This window comes from Bemisia tabaci, chromosome 2 (assembly GCF_918797505.1).
Source record: "Bemisia tabaci chromosome 2, PGI_BMITA_v3".
Taxonomy (NCBI): Eukaryota; Metazoa; Arthropoda; class Insecta; order Hemiptera; family Aleyrodidae; genus Bemisia; species Bemisia tabaci.
This window is the reverse complement of record NC_092794.1, coordinates 38,855,715-38,873,557: the sequence shown is the minus strand read 5'-3', so window position 1 is coordinate 38,873,557 and position 17,843 is coordinate 38,855,715. Positions and strand designations below refer to the sequence as shown.

The following is a 17,843-nucleotide window of genomic DNA, read 5'->3' as shown; positions in this document are numbered from 1 at the left end:
AAGGCAAAACTTGCCGGTTGAATGCGGAATTAAATGCACAAACTGACACATGAGCAGCCGGCCACTGTCATTTGTTGAAGGGATGCACATCGTCACCTACCTGACATATGGGCGTAATTACACTCTACAATGAACCCTGTCTTCCATACATTTCAAAGCTTTTTCGGGCTCATTTCAATGTGGAGTTACGCCTCTATGTTAGCCAAGCGATGCATCGTCTATGCATAGCCAAATCGTGAATTTTAATCCAAATTTGAACTGACATTTTAGCTGTCGGGGAATATACCTAAAAATCTTTCTGCCGCAGAAAATATGCTGCCTCCTCAAGCTCTTGAGCTATAATATAGAGTAAAATAACAAGAAAAAAATATTTGAATAACTGTGCGAACCAGTACCGGCAAAATGTTTAAATTAAGCATAAGAAGAAAATATGAACAGAAAAAACTCTCGAAAAAAAGAGTTGCCTCAAATTATTGTTTAAAAAAACTGTCGAAAAAGAGGAAAATCCACGAACTTGTGTCATGTGCTGACGAGTATCCTAATTTCTAATAGGCAGCTCACGTTAAACTCGATGGCTTAAGAAAAATCAACCAAGGACTGGCTGTGCGATCAACCACAAATTTTGTATATTTTAGTCGTTTGCCAGACATAAATTAAGTCAAGATTTGTTATTGTTCTGTGTTCACCTGCTCAGAGATTACATATCGATGCCTGAAGTGCGAGACCGCATATATCTGTTTGCAAGATTCTAGACTCTCAGTCATACAGTATTTTTTTCTTGTAAACTTTTAGTCAACGTAATTTTAACAAAACTTCTTTAATTTTTTTCTCTGTTGTTTGGATATTCTTTATAGATATCAAACTATGAAGCTGACTTGTTCCTCCTTGTAAAAATAAATTATAAGTGGAGATTTTGAGACACCGCAATGGAGATACGTGCTGTCACACTTTAGCCGTCGATATGATATGCCTCGATATTTCAGAGATTAGTGCATCACGTCCGGTAATGGGGGCGTAGGGCTGACCTAGTGGAGGACCCGTCTGATAGATTTTTTGTGAAGCAAAAAATTCGATCAAAATACTACACCATGAGAAAATAAAGAGAAAATGTCGTAATCTACGCTTTAATACGCTTTTGTTAATTTATTTAATTTGGTATCGCCGTCGAGAGGGAAGTGCGTCTACACTTCCTCTTGCACATTTTTTGGGCCATGAAATAGCCTAAGTGGTACTATTAACGCCAAAATTGTATGTATTTGATCACTGTGCGATTGTTCAGAAAATACGTAACACTGAACTCGGAGTTTCCGAACCTCCCCCTCCCCGCTTATCTAGCTTTAGTGACGTGGGCCCCAATCCTTTAAGATGTAAAAACAAAATTGTCTAACGCTCTCCTCACTGCTGTCATAGCGTAGAGAGCAGTAAGGGTCAAATTTTCGAAATCAAGGCTCCTTCAAAATTCGTCTAATCCATTTTAGATGAAATCACAGAAATAGCTAAAATAGCAAAATTCATCTTATTTTCATGGAAACGAGACATATGAGAAAGCCGCAAGTGCGCAAAAAATGACGTAGTTTCAGGCAAGGTAGCAGTTCTGCCGTGATAGCGAAGAGAGCCGTAAGTGCAAAATCTTCGAAATCGAGCTTTCTTCAAAATTCGTCTAAATTCTTTTAGATGAAATTACTGAGACAGCTAAAACAGCAAAATTCACCCTAATTTAATGAAAACGAGACGTATGTAAAAGCCTAAGTACACAAAAAATGACACAGTTTTTTTTCAAGACAGCCATGAGAGCCAATGAGAACAGTGCTTTCCAGTAAAGTGCCGCCCTCTTCTGCCAATTTCTAACCTGAAAATGTGTTTGTTGTGCGTCCAAAACGCAACCACGAAAGCATGCAGAAGATAGCACTTACGGCTGTCTTGCCTAACAATAACCTAGCATGAAAATGAAAAATACCCTTTTTATGTAATGGAAATTAAATCAGTCGATTTTTAATCATCCAAACGATCTCTAGGAATCTTTCGGACGATTCGTGATAATTTGAGAAAGAACGGAGGCTTCTGTAATAAAATTTTCCGGTCTCATGCCTCTGAGCCCGTTTTACCAAAACTTCATTTTGGCACTTACTGCCCTCTTTGCTATCAACGGCCCATCACGTTGACACACATTAATCACCGCATCTGTGGGTACTGAAAAGCAATATTGTGATCTATTAACTCAAAGGCTCCAATGAATCATCTTCTCGGAAGTGGCTGAAATCTCGGGGATGGTACTTAATATATTAAAGGGAGTAGTACTATTATTGTGGGTATAGTTAGGCCGGGGAAATAACCCGAAAATGACGCGAGGTAACAGTGACAAGGAGCGTATTGAGATTTGACAAGAAGGAAACCAAAAACACGAAAGGTGATTAAGTGATGGAGGTGTAAGGTTTTATTCCTCCGTGCACTTCATTGTAAAAGAAAACTTTCAATTTCTGTGTTTGCAATGAAAGTTTTGTTTCACATGTATGTGAATCTACACGTCGGGAGAAAAAAGAAACGCAAACCTACCGGTATCTTTTCTAAAACAAGAATTTTTTTTCCCCTAGGCTCTGTCAAATTTTTCGCAGGAAATATCGATGAGACTTTTCTTCCCAATAAATTAAAACCAATAATTCCGAAATGCGGTCAGGGTAGAGGGGAGGGTTCTACACTTCTAACATCAAAAGTATAAACAACACTATGAAGATGATTTGACCTAGTAAAAGCGAATACGTGAAGCACTTTTCACAAACTCTTAAAAATTCGTCAAGAGGTATTAATTAGAATAACACTTTTAGTATATTTTTAAAGGAAAAATGCTTCAGGACTTTTACATAATAGATCTCTGAAACAGAAGCCACGTGTTTGAAGCATTATTATGATTTTTTCTTTCAATTCTTTCAATTCTGGTTAAAACCAGATTAAGTAAAAAGTTACAGTAAAGTCAAATGTTTCAATTTCTTTACTGATGTAATTTTAATTATTGATATAATGTTTCAAAATTGCACACTAAAAAGGGCTTTATTAGAACTACTTTTAAACAATTTTTCTTGAAATTGTCTGTTTAAAATTTACGAGTTTCTCGATGCGAAGATCATTTGAGAAGAAGAGGAGAAGGAGAAAAATAGTAGGATTGTAATAATAGTTAGAATAGATAACGCAGTAGGAATGGAAGCGCCGCGCAGCGAGGTAGCGGTAGTCTGATTTACGCGGCAAATTCAAATATCGGATATGTTGAGCGAACTTGCCGGGGCCGGCTAGTTAACTCCAAAGACTGGATTTCGTATATCATTGCCGGGCAATGGTATTTAACTCAGGATCTAATGATCACGCCCGGATCGATCCCTCAAATGTCAAGATTTCAACCGCATTGCTGGCCCATCGTATCCGTCTACCTGAGTTCTGATCGCAGAACAAAGAAAGGGGAATCCCATTCAGATTTGAAGCCAGTGTCCGCGATGAATCGATCCGGCCTCTCGACACTTGACGTGATACGTGCCTTTATGAGCTATCGAAGCATATCATATGCAGTCTCTGCTGCCGCTAGAGAGGAGAAGCACCGAACGGCGCACTATGGTCCGAATAGCTGGTTTAAGCGGCAATAAATCGAAAAAGTGAAGTTTGGAAAAAGTTAGATTTTAAGAGGTAGATCGATAGTACATACTGTAGAGAAGACTCCTGTAAAATTTCACTTCGATTAAAGCACTAATAAAGATGTGACAAGCCTGGGAAGTGCGGCGCGCGGAGCACTTTATGAGTGCGATTCCAGTTACCGAGCGGCAGTGCTGTGTTTAAGGGCTTGTTTTCGTCGTTTCACCGTACCTGAAAGTGTTTGGGCACTTGATTCACAAAATACAAGATAAGTTTAAGATGTTTCATGCTGAAACTGTTCTTTTTCATCATATCTAATGCTCTAGATTAACCCTTAGACATAGTCATTTTTTTCAATAAAATCGCAAAAGTAGGACCCAAAAAATATCCTTTGCACCTCTGAGCACCTCGTAATTTTACTCGGAAGTTATTGTCATGACTCTATACTACCTTTTAGTCTGAGTGGCAGATCAATCACACACAATCGCCTCAAGTTATTTCTCATGAAAAATGACGTTTTCGCGTTTCTTATCACTTACTACAATTAGCTATCATATGCCATTGACGATGACTTTTATCATGTTCCATTGTCATATTCTAGCAAATCGAATGCATTAGAGCCTAAATCTACCCAGGCAGAATATTACGAGTTGATGGGGTTGATCGGGACCAATTGAAACTTGGTGCTCAAGAACAGCAAAGAATCGCCTCGGGAGGCTACTTTGAGGCCCCGTAAAAGTTTTTTTTTTGACGTTTTAAGTGTTTCAAACATATAATCTATCAGTGTAGATATATGTTAGCATAAGTTTAGCTTGGCAGACGAAAACAAGTCTAAACGGTTGATCGGTGGGACTTGAAAGTAAGGCTCCCGAGCAATGAAATTGTCTTAGGAAGCCACTTTGAGGTCCCGTAAACGTTTTTTTTTTACGTTTACCCATGTTTCAAACAAATAATCTATCAAAATGGATATATTTAAGCTTACGTTTCGCTTGGCAGACGAAAACAAGTTCAAACGGCTGATCGGTGGGACTTGAAAGTAGGCCTCTGGAGCCATGAAACGTAGAAGTATTATCCTGAGCTGTCTTTCAAGTTCCCTTGATAGTAGTGTTTGACGAGGCTCTACTTTTAGCTTCTTATAGTCCATCCAATGTAAAATTAATTTTTAAACTTATAAAAAAAAAAAAAAAAAATTTATCGAGAATCGAACCTGAAACATCAAGAAGATAAGTGAGACGCGATGCCAACTGCTCCACCGCATCACCTTGGATTACTAGCCTCAATTTTAGGTTTCTGAACAAATTATTACCACAGTTATATAAAGTATAAAAATGTTAAAAATGGATTTTTCCTGAAGAATATTAGCATTTTTGCACTCAGCGACCCTAAAAACCCCTGAAAACTCATGTTGCGAGGTTTAAACATACGTATCTGATTTAATGCCGCTTAAACCGGCTATTCGGACCATAGTGCGGCGCACATGTGCGGTGCCGAGCGGCAATCGGGAGGGGGCCGCTAGTTGCGCTCTCGGGCAACCAGCGCGCGACCGGACTGTGATCAGGCAGTCCGGTAACGACCTCCCGACGATAAGGACGAGAGCTTATTTGAGAGAGTTTATTTGATGCTCGTTTGTTTCTAGTGAAGCTAAATTTCACGTTCTTCTTTCATCCTTCATCGTCCCCATCTAGTCCAGGCGCCTGGTAAGTCTACCTGGAATTTTGGGTACACAGCGATTTTTTTGGCCTACTTTATGTTTTTGGGTCGCTGAATCCGAATCTGAAGTTTCCGCACGCGTATCTGGTGAGCATTTTCCGCTATTTTGAAAAAATGGCCTAAAAAGGCCTTTTTTTGCGGTTTTTTTGATATAGCGGCTACGGATGAGGAAAAGTCCCGGATTTAGCTAATGTTTTGAATAGCTGACATAATTTGGAAGAAAATTGTGTATACATATGTTAGGTTTGCTTAAAAATTGAGGAAGATACAGCATCGTGAACATCGCGCCTATTCACGTTTTCGCGGCGCACCCCTCAGCGCGGTCCGGCTCGCCGCGGTCCGCCAAGTTCTGAGGCGTTACACGCTTTAAACGGTTTTCGTTTCAACAGTTTTTCATTTCTAACATTTAATAAATCATTTTAATGCTTTATCATCCCTTCCGTTTTCGCTATCCCTCCCTGAAAAAATGTCTTAATACAGTAAGATTGGATTAATTGCTATTTTTTTCATCTCAGATGATTGTATTACCCTTAAGAGAGAACAAACGGATCCAAAAGTCAAAAAAGTAATAAACTAATATTTACTAAAACGGGATAAATATCCCCGTCCTCAACGTATTTGTGATGTCTCGCGAGATTCCGCGTGAGTGACTCACTATCTCAATGGTTTATTTTTTTCGAGGTGTTATCTTTCCCGTATTCTGGGGCTACAATCCTGGCTAGGATGCGGTCTTCGGGTTTCAACTGGGCTCCAGGATTATGCACTGCCTAGCATTTTCTTATCTCCTTGGCATTTTTATTGCACTCTGTCTGGACTTCACTAATTCTGCAGCAAAATATGCATCTTCAGTGGGCAGATGACTGCCAAACACGCGTGTCGCGACTCCATCAGCGTGTTATTTATTTACGCACGTACTTCTAAACTTTTGCGATGGACGTTGAAATTTCGTGTTTTATATGTGGCCAACCGTTGGCAAATCAACAAACAATAGACGTTAAAAGAAAAGGAGTGAGTGCTTTTCGCAAAGCTAGTGAAAAACGGCAAGACGGGAAAGTAGAGTTGATAGGGCGTAAAAGAAATAAAATAACTGTGCATAAGGTATGCAGTAAAAATTACACGAGTGAGAGCCACATTTCAGCGTGGAATCGCCAAAATTCACCGTCTCAATCCGTGATTTTGCCCAAGAAAGTGTATTTTCCATTCACAAAGCGATGTTTTCTTTGTGGCGATGCAATTGAAATTAAAGCAAAAGGAGGCAAAAAAAATCTCAATCGAAAAAGTATACGCGTTCAAATCGCCGTTAGTAATGTCACCCATCCGAAATTTGGTAATCGCATTTTGGATATAATCAAAGGGAGAACTGATTCAGAAAGTATTTGCATTCGAGAAAGATTAGATTCGATCGAGAATTTAGCGGCGAAAAAGCAAAATATCATCGGGCGTGTTTATTTAAAATAAAGATTCACTCTCTAAAAGAGAGAAAAAAAAGTGCAAGTGAAGATGACAAATCCACCCCGGAACAGTGCATCAATAAAGTGACAGCAGCAATGGAAGAAATCTTTTCTTATTTGGACCAACATGAGTGTGAGTGTCAATTTTCCTTAGGGGAACTAATGGATCAAATTAAAGGGGATTTTAAACCATGCATGAAAACTGTAATATCTCATCTTCACAGTAAGTATGGTGAAGGAATATTTATTTCAAAACACCCTAACAGGTCGGCCGTAATTACTCTCCGCCAAAAAGGTGAAGAAATTTTGTCCCGAAACTTTTACAATGAAGAGCGCGAGGAATTTGTATTGTGTTTATACTGAATTGTATTGTGATCTATTATTAATGTATGTACGTAAAAAGGTATACTCGTGTATATCCCTCATCTTTGCACCTTGTGTATGCACCTCGTATGTGTAAAATTACACAAATTTTGAAAGAAAATATTGCTCTTTTCCGTAACTGCTTTTGCTTTCTTTATCTTTCTGAGCGAACACTGAAAAAAATTGCTGAAAAAGTTGTCTTAGTTTGAAAAATTATTTGATCTAAAGCGAATTATTTTTACTTGACGACAATCTTCTTCCGTTAAAAAAATTGTTCAATTTAGGTAAAGAAAATTAATGTCTTATCGATAATGAAGTGATGTTCTTTTTAGAGTAAGAAAATGATTTGAATTAAAGAAAATTTCTTTGACACGAAAGACAATTTCAATACGTAAATGTTTTCCTTTAAATGAAGTACATTTTTCTGTAGCTACAGAAACATTTTCTCAACAACCTTTCTTCAATGAACAACAGAGAACTACATTCAGAACAAATTTACAAATAAAGGACAACTCAGTTATTTTATTCATGGTAACCTATAGATACATATTGGGAACAAATAAAAGGTATAATGGGGTACATTGATAAAGAAAAAAGCAATAATATGTTTTACGAGTGTTAGAAATGAAAAACTGTTGAAACGAAAACCGTTTAAAGCGTGTAACGCCTCAGAACTTGGCGGACCGCGGCGAGCCGGACCGCGCTGAGGGGTGCGCCGCGAAAACGTGAATAGGCGCGATGTTCACGATGCTGTATCTTCCTCAATTTTTAAGCAAACCTAACATATGTAGACACAATTTTCTTCCAAATTATGTCAGCTATTCAAAACATTAGCTAAATCTGGGAATTTTCCTCATCCGTAGCCGCTATACCAAAAAAACCGCAAAAAAAGGCCTTTTTAGGCCATTTTTTCAAAATAGCGGAAAATGCTCACCAGATACGCGTGCGGAAACTTCAGATTCGGATTCAGCGACCCAAAAAACATATAGTAAGCCAAAAAAATCGCTGTGTACCCAAAATTCCAGGTAGCCTCATTTTTAGCTACCAGGCGCCTGGACTAATGAATCATTTTGGGCAGCCCTCGCTCAAATCCACGAAGTTACGAACGGCGCTGAAAAGTGCCGGTGCGGAGCTCTCGGTTTTTGAGCGAGAGTTTGACGGATCAATTCATCCACGATTGTCGTTAGACGTCGTAGGTGAATTGACCCGCCGCCACAGCGCTGTTTAGTTGGAAACGCCGCGCCATGATTGTTGCGAGCTCCGACTCGTGCATCCGTTGCCGGGCTACTCTCTCAGGGATGTGAAAATCTGGAAAATCTGTCTATGCATTGGCATGGAATACAGAGACTGCCGTAGTCTCTTCATTCTATGGCATTGGTTCGCGATTTTCGCGATTGGTTCGCGCATTGGTTCGAGTTTTCTTCGGTTTTTTTTGCAAGATCAGTGAAAAATGTGCTCCGCGGAACCTTTCGTTTTTTTTTAAAAAATTTAACTGCTCAAGTTCGAAAGTAAAAAAAACTGTTGTGATTTAGTCTTCACGTCGCCTGGGGTTACTTTTTGTTACTTTTATCTTCTATTTTGAAATGATTAAGGCAAATTCTTGGGAAATTTTGAGAGAAGCTGTTGCTTGGCAGTAGGGTGAAAATGATGACTCTAGAACAAAAGGGTAACGGTGCGATCGCTCCACGGTGCGTGGACTCCACGCACTCACCCCCTTCCAAAACTGATGCATCGGATCCACGGGTCGTGGAGCCCACGCACCAAATCAGAGAGAAGTGGTGTGTGGAGCCCACGCCCTGTGGATCGATTGCACCTGTGCATCGGCTCCACGGTGCATTCCCTCCACAGGCCCGTTCCCGAAAAAACTGGACCCGGTAATTCTCAAATTTTTCGCAGCGCGCCCTCGGACGATTTTCCACCTTGATTTGAACTGTCTGGAATACAGTAATGCAGTATTTTTAGTGGTGACCTCATCATATTGCCGAAGAAAGGTTTTATCGCCTTTCTCACCCCAGGAAAGTTACAAGGTTTTTGGCAAAAGTCCCTTCCCCAAGTAGCAGTGATCGCGATAAATAGCGATTTTATCAGTTGGTTATCGCGATTATATCGGTGACAGTATATCGAGATATTATCGCATTAAAAATTGCGATACATGGCGATTAAATCGCTACAAATTGCAATTTTGGGTTCGATTAAATCGAGATTAAATTGCCATTTATTGCGATTTTTATTTCGAAAATACCGCGATTTTATCGCGATAAGATTAAGGCTAATCCTTCAGATGTTGATGATCCTGTCGATTTTATCGCGCTGATGAAACCGCAATATATAGCAATTTTTCCGTTGAGAAATGCTACTTGGGCCTTAGGTATGCGAATTCTTTTGTATTTGGGGGGGGGGGGGGGGGGTCCATTACGCATGACCTTGTCTCCACGGTACGTTTCATGGGATTTGTCTCAGGGAAAAATCTCACTTCCGAAGTAGGGAAATATATGAAGTTAGTCAATACGAATCACAGTTCCACCTAAGAGTCATTGTGGAGTCCCAAGAACGACTTTAAAAAAGAAGAAGTTTATGTTGTGTTGTTTAACGAGGAAAAAAAGCCCAGAAGTTTCATTCCTACGATTCGAACTTGGGACAAAACCCGTGAAACGTCCCGTGGAGACAAAGGCGTATGAATGTTCCAACACGGTGATCAAATGGATCGCAAGGGCAGGCACTGCCCTTCATCCCTTCAATACTTTTCATAGCGCGGACATTTGGAAAATGTTGATTGAGTATTGCAATTGTACATCGTCGTTACTGATCTAACTCTAAGATTAACGTGTAACGCATTAAGTACACCCGATGCGCGAAGCGCCTCAAAGGGTTGGACCTCAAAGCGGTCAGTGGGTGTACCCTCTGCTTTCAATAGATGAGAAAATTATGAAATAAAACTCTCTTGAACATTGCTTTAATATTTGCAGGAAACTTGTGACCCTGAAGTGGCGCTTTAAAGATGGCATGAGGGTGAAAGGAAGTGCGCGGGAATATGGGTGTGGGGCGAGGTGAAAGCAGTCAGTGGTCAACTCGTGTCTTTAACTTACTATGTGTAAATTGAAGGGTGGCATATTTCGAAACCGCTGCCAATTGCGAGGCGGCATGCGGCATCTTTGCATTAGCCTGATCACCGAAAAAAGTAACTGAATCGAACTCTCATACTATATATACAACACCCCTCTCGCAGCCCTCTCCCTCTCTCTCACCGCCACGCCACGCCAAACCCTTAGCACATCACCGACTTTCTTCCGCACGATACGGTGGCAATTGGAAAATAAAGAAATATTCAAGGGTGAAAAACACGAATGGCAACACTGTAAGGGTTTTAACTGAATGGACGAAAAAGGGTCCGAACTGTTTATTGTTCTTGGCTAGCTGTCGTTTGCGACAAATTACAACTCCTCCGCGCCGCGGAATCTTTTTTGTTTCAGGTATAACCGCTGCGGCGCGGCGGTGACATGAATTTTATTCCAGTCTACAAACGGTGTCCAAAAATAACTGAGACCAAGTTTGTAATTCGGAAACTAAGAAAGGTATTAAATGCAGTTCATACTCCATCAAACCTCAAAATTTGAGCTCATTCGGTTGAAAACTCACCGAGTTATTGCAATTTTTTGGTGACAAGTTGCACGAACAAATAGCCATACAGGATTTTCGAGTATATACAGGGTGTCTCACGAAAAACGAGCCACCTTGAATATCTGCCGAACGCGTCGGAATTTCGAAAAACGGTAAAAGACGTGTTCGTTTATATCAAGGAGGACACCTTTTGGCGTATTCGACATTTTCCCAAACCGCGGGAGGGGCGCGGGGCGGGGGGTGCCCCACCCGTAAGTCGAACTTTTCAAATGGCACCCCTACTTTTTTATTTCAGAAATCAATTCTACGCAAAAAAAACAAGCCACCCTGTCCCAACCGAATGTAAATCGGACAATTTTTCAGTGATTGACAGAGTTTGAAACATTTTTTTCATGCTCTTTTCAAAAATTTCCCACGCCCAATGGAATCGCTGTATCAAACCAAACTCTCCGCCAAAAAAATTCTTAAGCATGGCACTTTCGATAAAAAAATCAAAAAAATCTGCTGCACTCGAAATCTGGAGCACGCGGAGCTCTTCTTTGCGGCATTAAAATTCGTTATACCGAACATTTCCGAGGGGCGCTCATCGGGAGGGAGCAGTAAGTTTTAGACAAGAATTATTAATCTTTTTTCTGAAGCATAAGAAACCGTGTCCATGAAGAAGCAGTTAAGCAGAAAAACAAATGGATTAGCTTTTTTGGGGGGGAGGGGGGGGGTCAATGACTTGAGCCGGACCTTGATACTTCTGAGGACGCTATTTTTCCGCGATGCGTTGTTTTTCTACTTAACTGCTTCTTCATGGACACGGTTTCTTATGCTTCAGAAAAAAGATTAATAATTCTTGTCTAAAACTTACTGCTCCCTCCCGATGAGCGCCCCTCGGAAATGTTCGGTATAACGAATTTTAATGCCGCAAAGAAGAGCTCCGCGTGCTCCAGATTTCGAGTGCAGCAGATTTTTTTGATTTTTTTATCGAAAGTGCCATGCTTAAGAATTTTTTTGGCGGAGAGTTTGGTTTGATACAGCGATTCCATTGGGCGTGGGAAATTTTTGAAAAGAGCATGAAAAAAATGTTTCAAACTCTGTCAATCACTGAAAAATTGTCCGATTTACATTCGGTTGGGACAGGGTGGCTTGTTTTTTTGCGTAGAATTGATTTCTGAAATAAAAAAGTAGGGGTGCCATTTGAAAAGTTCGACTTACGGGTGGGGCACCCCCCGCCCCGCGCCCCTCCCGCGGTTTGGGAAAATGTCGAATACGCCAAAAGGTGTCCCCCTCGATATAAACGAACACGTCTTTTACCGTTTTTCGAAATTCCGACGCGTTCGGCAGATATTCAAGGTGGCTCGTTTTTCGTGAGACACCCTGTATATTTTTCATTTCACGAACTGTTCCTGAGCCGCGCTGCAGATTACTCGAAATTAATTACTCGAAAATCCTGTACCTACGGTTATTTGCTCGTGCAACTCGTCACCGAAAAATTGCAATAACTCAGTGAGTTTTCACCCGAATAAGCTCAAATTTTGAGGTTTAATGGCTACTAGTATGAACTACAGCCCCATACAAACCGCATTTTGACATCGATCATGGTTTCCGAATTATGTACAGATTTGATCTCAGTCGTTTTGGGATGTATAATCTTGCATTCTTGAATCTCTACAAAATTTGCAGGAGGCTCATGTAAAATCGAATTCAAAACTAAGTTATTTCAACATTAAAGCAATTACAAATTTAGCGATGTCACGTAATAGTGGATCCAATTATGCTGAGTATTATGTGATTTCCGTCTTTTTATATTCATGCGTGATTTCATGCAAGTTAGTGGCTCATTGCAAAGAGTCCAATGCCTCAAATTGCTGCTGCCATTTCCTCAGAGGCCCGCTCTAGAATAATCGTAGGGCGAGAATGAACTAGAAGGGAAGTGGATAGCTTCACAAAACTTACCTGTATTCAAATAGACAGTTTCGCAATTTCTTGGTGTGATTTTTTCTAAATGTTTTTCATAACTATTTTTGAAATGTTATTGGTTTAAATAGGTACCACCAGACTGGTACCGCAAATTTTAGTCTTTCAAATATTCAGCAAGACGATATTAGCAAGGGCTCAGAGGGCCAATATTGTAGTATTGAGAACAGCATTTATTTTATAGTATACCACCTGACCTCACCTGACGGAACATAATTCTCAAGCATGTGAACCTTACAGTCCATGATGGGATGATAAGAAAGAAAAAGTTCAGTATGCCTTTCAAAGATTATTTGTAGAAAGTGCGTCTTTAAGCTAATTGCATACGGCCACATTTTACGTCCGGATAATCTCACGTGTAAGTAGTCTTAAGGCAGCAGCAATTTTAAAAGAGATATTCACCATAATCTGGAGCACAAATTGCGCTTGTAAAACGTTTAATGCCGTCCTCTTTCTAAAATCGTAGGGTATGAAATGGGTTTTTGCAAAAATCTCAAAAATATGAGCTCGCTGGCGCTGAGAATTTTTTTTTTTTTTTAAAAATATGCTCTGGGTTTTCCCTACACGTTTCTATAGGTATTGCCTTTCACACAGCATTCTTTAAAAAAATATGCATGACCTCTCACTGCAGTTGTTGCAATTTATTACTTATCAGTCACCACTCGCGCTTATCTTTTTTTATGCATTTCCTCGTAATAAAGTGTGTATCAGCAAATTACGCCAACCCTGTGATCTCAAATGAGTTGGAGAGGGGTATTTTTTTCACCCCTGCACTGAAAAAAATTGACTGTCCGGTCATCAGAATTCCCATTATTAATACCCGGACGAGGATTCGGAGTCAACTGAGTCAAAAAGAAGTATCCTTGTTGCGATCCGTGTGTTTCTGTTATTATTCAAAGAGCGTTCTGTCACTTTAAACAGATTATCAGTTGACTTAACAAGAATTTTCGTCCGGAAATCATCGAGTGGACAATTTTTCGCGGGGTATTTTGTCAAACACTACCTTCCTGCCCACGGAGCTATTCAAATAAAGGATAGATAAATTCCTCTACACAAAGTACGGGTATGACCCGATTGATCCCAAACATTTTTCTAATATATAACTGACAAGTAGCGATCATTTTTTCAGGGCTTAAAGAATCAGATGATTATACATACATTTTACTTATCGCCCCTTAACATGATTTGTTAACAGGTTTTGTTTGATAACCAAAAATAATCATTCATCGCATATACATAGTTAATGCAAAAGAGAAAGAAAAAATCGATCTTTCATTACCTCCAAAATTGATTCCATTAATATTACTGTATATTTGGTCTTGAGATACACGGTATTTGAATTTACTGTATACGATGTTATCCTGTATTTATATGTAAATTGGGAATTCTGTTCTTTAAATAAAAGTGCTCCTTGAAAAAAGAGTCGTTCGTGAAAAAGAAAATGATGTGAAGCATTATGTAATTATGAGGTGAAATCCGGGGAAGAAAATCAAATTAACGCGCGCTTAGAACTCAAATCTTCCGGAGTCACAGGTAGCCGGAACCCTCTCATCCTCAGCAGCGTGGCCGCACTTTCTCCTGCTTAGATTACTACTCATTGAGAACCGGCGGAAGGTTGAGGGCGTTGCGGCAACAGGGTCGTTAGAGATCCGGAATGTTTGCGCGGGATTTTGAAAAATCCACCTCCGTCGTTGACGAACCTTTTTGAAGAATAGCATTGCTATACTGCTATTGATTTGCGGACTACCGCGTATGTGTAGCTCATTAAAGAGGCATAGTGGTGTCTCAATTCCAGTTTACAATTAATGTATAAGAGAAAACGTAGAGAGCTCGCAGATTCCGGACGTCCGGGCGTGAATTATATTACATGAGCTTTTCGTCCCTTAGGTAGCTTATTTCTCAAATGAGATTTCCTACTTTAAATGGATGGTAAAATTAGAAGTATAATTAGGAGGTCGGCCCCCTGGCCAATCCGCAGTCCAACCCCCTAAGATTTGTGTCACTGCTATCCTCATGAGAGTTATCAAGGAATTTTGAAGAAACGCAGTGCTGCAAAAATATTGAAAGCACAATCTCATGGTTATGAGAGGGGATTGAACAAATGGATTTTATTTTCCGATAAGAAACCAGTGTGGGCTCTCGTCATATCAAAGTGAAGCGGAACAACTAACTCCGCAGTGGTCAGGGTTGCAAACGCTCGAGGACTGATCGCACCTGTCCTCACTTACCCTATCGCGATTCGCGAGCGCGCGTAGGCCGTAAACAGATCACATTTCGCCCATAAAATATATCCGTGAAGTTAGCACCCCGACTTTTAAAATTTCAAATTTTCTCTTTTGCTCATCATTGCTCATCATTTGCTCACCTCGAAAATCGCTTTCATTTTTTTTGCTCAGGCATGTACCCCCCAAAAATCGAACTTGAACTTTCAGAGAGGTCATTGACCCTAGCACCCCCACTTTGTCCGTTTGACCTGAAAATGGTCTCAAACGACGCAGAATCATTTGCTCACCTTTGCTCAGCCCTTAGTTTTCGTTGCTAACCCCTCCATCCCCCCCAAAATGAAAGGCGGCATTTTGGGGGACATCAAAGGCAGCACCCCCACTTTGTCCGATTGAGCTGAAATTGGTGTCAAACGACGCAGGATCATTTGCTCACCTTTGCTCAGGCCTTAGTTTTCGTTCCTGACCTCCCCCTTCCCCCTCAAAATGAAAGGCGGCATTTTGGGGGACATCAAAGGCAGCACCCCCACTTTGTCCGATTGAGCTGAACTTGGTGTCAAACGACGCAGGATCATTTGCTCACCTTTGCTCAGGCCTTAGTTTTCGTTCCTGACCTCCCCCTTCCCCCTCAAAATGAAAGGCGGCATTTTGGAGGACATCAAAGGCAGCACCCCCACTTTGTCAGATTGAGCTGGAATTGGTGTCAAACGACGAAGAATCATTTGCTCACCTTTGCTCAGGCCTTAGTTTTCGTTGCTCACCCTTCACTTCCCCTCCGAATCGAATGGCGGCATTTTGGCGCACATCAAAGCCAGTGCCCCGACTATGTTTAACCGCCATTCGTTTTCGGGAGGAGGTAGGATTCGGGCAACGGAAACGAAGGCCTGAGCAAAGGTGAGCAAATGATTCTTCGTCGTTTGACACCAATTTCAGCTCAATCGGACAAAGTGGGGGTGCTGCCTTTGATGTCCCCCAAAATGCCGCCTTTCATTTTGAGGGGGAAGGGGGAGGTCAGGAACGAAAACTAAGGCCTGAGCAAAGGTGAGCAAATGATCCTGCGCCGTTTGACACCAATTTCAGCTCAATCGGACAAAGTGGGGGTGCTGCCTTTGATGTCCCCCAAAATGCCGCCTTTCATTTTGAGGGGGAAGGGGGAGGTCAGGAACGAAAACTAAGGCCTGATCAAAGGTGAGCAAATGATCCTGCGTCGTTTGACACCAATTTCAGCTCAATCGGACAAAGTGGGGGTGCTGCCTTTGATGTCCCGCAAAATGCCGCCTTTCATTTTGAGGGGGAAGGGGGAGGTCAGGAACGAAAACTAAGGCCTGAGCAAAGGTGAGCAAATGATCCTGCGCCGTTTGACACCAATTTCAGCTCAATCGGACAAAGTGGGGGTGCTGCCTTTGATGTCCCCCAAAATACCGCCTTTCATTTTGAGGGGGAAGGGGGAGGTCAGGAACGAAAACTAAGGCCTGAGCAAAGGTGAGCAAATGATCCTGCGTCGTTTGACACCAATTTCAGCTCAATCGGACAAAGTGGGGGTGCTAGGGTCAATGACCTCTCTGAAAGTTCAAGTTCGATTTTTGGGGGGCACATGCCTGAGCAAAAAAAATGAAAGCGATTTTCGAGGTGAGCAAATGATGAGCAATGATGAGCAAAAGAGAAAATTTGAAATTTTAAAAGTCGGGGTGCTAACTTCACAGACATCCATAAAATCCAGAAAATGTACCTATCCCGGACTACCGCGGAGTTAAAATAGTTGCATTTTGGGTTCGACCCAACTTCGTATAATATCTCAACGTTCTTCGCATTTTTTTGATTGAAAGAGTGTTCCATTATCTTTGATGTCCAAAAATAAGGCTTAGATTTCATCGAAATGCTAACTGAAACATTATGACTTCATCCACGTGAACCACAAACTGATAGAGGTGTACGTGACATAAAGCAAATGCAAACCCCGAACCGCTTTTATTTCCGCCTAGTACAAGGAAACAAGGAAATCAGTTTTTCAGCGCAAGGTGTCTATAAGATGATTGGATTTCGGTTTTTTTTTCAGTACAAATGGACGCCATTATCGAAACAATGAATTAATATTTACCAAACGGCACAATTTCTTGGGTCGTAAATTGAGGAATTGACGTGTTCTTTCATGTATTAGGTGGGGATAAATCAGTAATGCTGCCAGGCAGAAAAGTGATCAGTTTCTTTTTTGGTGTGAATGGATGGCACAATGAAACATTAAATATTGGTCGAGCAGCTCAATTTTTCAACAGCATCTTTTTCTTTAAACAAAAACTTAGCTCCGCAGCTTGAAATTATCTCGCCCCTATAATTTTACAGCGCTGGGCGGCTGAAAAGTGAGCGGAGTTCAGTTTTTTTTATATGATGGGACGACAAAATTGAAGGACTAAATATATTGCCACGCAACCCAATTATTTCCAAAGCATCGTCGTGCTTAAACAAAGCAATTAGCTCAGTAGCGTGAAATTATCTCGCCTCTTGGTTGTTTCGCGATATTCGACAATGATTCAGCCCTTCGTTTTAATTTCAGTGCCAAAAACAACCAAATAGCGCTAAAAATAAAACCAATCCATAAACCAAAAATTCTCAGCAATGAACCACTGCATAGGTATTTGACATAATATTAAAATTTGTTCTGAATGTTGATCAACTTCACGGATTTTTTGCTAATCCTTTCAGTCTGTGACTCATTTGGGCTCGAGCATCGTCAGGAAAAAATTGACACTTTCAAATCCTGAAAATTACTTATTTTTCCCTTCAGATCCGAAATTATCTCAAAGAATGAAAATAAAAATTAATGGAACATCTTCCGTGTACGCAAAAGAAAATACAGTTTTCCGTAAGTAGACTAAGTATATAAAACCTGCTACCATGTGCA

At 40.7% G+C, this 17,843-nt stretch overlaps 2 protein-coding genes across 4 annotated transcripts in view; one reads left to right on the top strand and one right to left on the bottom strand.

Moving 5' to 3' along the window:
* The window catches only part of LOC109038018 (tRNA (cytidine(32)/guanosine(34)-2'-O)-methyltransferase), a 270,186-nt gene that overhangs the window by 59,806 nt on the left and 192,537 nt on the right, over positions 1-17,843 (bottom strand). The window lies entirely within an intron of this gene.
* The window catches only part of LOC109039410 (uncharacterized), a 94,799-nt gene that overhangs the window by 16,996 nt on the left and 59,960 nt on the right, over positions 1-17,843 (top strand). The window lies entirely within an intron of this gene.